A 2,091-nucleotide genomic window follows, 5' to 3' on the forward strand; every position below is an offset into this window, starting at 1 on the left:
TTCTGATTTTGCCCACGTTTCGAATAGCCAAAAGATGCAGCAGAGGGGCAGGATTCGTTTGGTCTCAATATAATTGAGTACTGTTTGGCTCCAATAACCCGGTCCACGTACAAATCCAACTATTACTACGAACCAGAAAATTTTGATGTCTATCAATTTAACCACTTAAAATAAATTTTCGTAATTTTAAGAAATTTAGATAAGAAGTAGAATAAAAATCTTATCCTAAAACTAGAATAGCGAGAAATAAGAAAGAAAAAAAAAACGCGTCGAAAAAGGTCGAAAAATAAAAGGTCGAAAAATAGGCGTCGAAAAATAAAAATAAGAAAGTAGCGCGAAAAACGGCGTCGCAAAATTCTAAAGCACATAAATCTTAGTCTAAGGAATAAGCACTTAAGGGATTTTACGGCAAACCTAAAAATTCTAGAAATAAAAATAATTATGGCAAAACTAAACTTAATACTAAAAATTGTAACTAGAGTCTAAAAATCTAAAGGTAATAAAAAAAAAAAAAAAATTTTTTATTTTTATTTTTATATATTTCGTTTTTTAAGGATTTTAAAATTTTTTTTTTTAAAAAAAAAAATTTTTTTTTATATAATTTTTTTTTAAAACTTTTTTTTTTTAAAATTTTTTTTTTTAAAAAACGATTTTTTTTACACAATTTTTTTTTTTTTTTTTTAAAAACGAAATTTTTTTTTTCTTAAAAAAAACGATTTTTTTTTTTAAAAAAACGATTTTTTTTACAAATTAATAATTTTTTTATAATTATAATTTTTTTTCAAAACTTTTTTTTTATTCATTTACTATTCATGAATAGTAAATGAAAATAAATTAATTAATTTACTATTCACATGAAAGCGACATGATAGAAATTATTAATTATAAGTTACATAATATACCCCTGAAGTATTTAATAAATACGACTTTTTAAAACTTATCAAATTCTAAAATATTATTATATTATTATATTCTATTTCAATATTATTATATTATTATATTCTATTTCAATATTATTATATTATTATATTTTATTTCAATATTATTATAATTAAAAATATAGCGTTTTAGCGCTCCCCGGCAGCGGCGCCAAAAACTTGAAGTGTTGCACGTGGTGTACGAAAATACTATTATTTTTAATACAAAATACTACAAAATATGACACAAGTTTTATTAATTTACGGATGGGATATACCAAAACCTTGCTAGAACACTATAGGCAGTGTACCTAATCGTAGAGTAGTGTAGTTTTTAGTAAGTCCGGTTCGTTCCACAGGGAGCTGGTGATACTTACTATATTTTTAACTATATTTATACAAAATATATATAATTATATAAGTAGTAATATTATTATAAAAGGGGGGTTTTACCGTTTAATGACCGGTTTGTCGATTCTGTATTTTAAGCGTAAAGATAAATGACGATAATTAAAGTGCGTAAAATAATGACAATAAATAAAATGACAGTAAATAAAATTGCGAGTAATAAAATGACAGTAAATAAAGATACGATGAGAAATATAATAAAAGAATTATGCTTATTTAAACTTCCGTAATCATGATGTTTGACGTGTTGATTTTAATTTATTACCATGGGTTAATTGTCCTTTGTCATGGTTTATTTGTTACGTCTATCTGGTTTTTGTCCATAATAGTCCATCGGTCATAAATATAAAGTGCGAGTATCCTCGTCAAATTACCCTTATACCCGAAGTCAAATATTCCAACTGATTAAGGATTTAAACTGTGACGCAGCTATCACTTCTGTCAACAATTACACCAGTTATCACTGTATGTAATCCACCCCTGTTTTAATTAGTTTATGAATATTAATTCATCCACTTGATCAGAATGAATAATCAATTACCCAACCCAATTGATTAATTAAATGATTATAACAGATTCCATATGAACGTCACTAAATAGGACAACCATAATCATTATTAATTATTAGGATAATTAATTTGAAGATAGGTTCGACAGACTCCAATGAGTTGTCACTCAATTAGACAATACCCCCCATCTATTAATAGTCAATAGTCCAATTTCCACAAGTGTCGGTCTTTTGCCCAAACCTTAATTATGGTATAAA

The sequence above is a fragment of the Rutidosis leptorrhynchoides genome, chromosome 5 (assembly GCF_046630445.1).
Source record: "Rutidosis leptorrhynchoides isolate AG116_Rl617_1_P2 chromosome 5, CSIRO_AGI_Rlap_v1, whole genome shotgun sequence".
Lineage (NCBI taxonomy): Eukaryota > Viridiplantae > Streptophyta > Magnoliopsida > Asterales > Asteraceae > Rutidosis > Rutidosis leptorrhynchoides.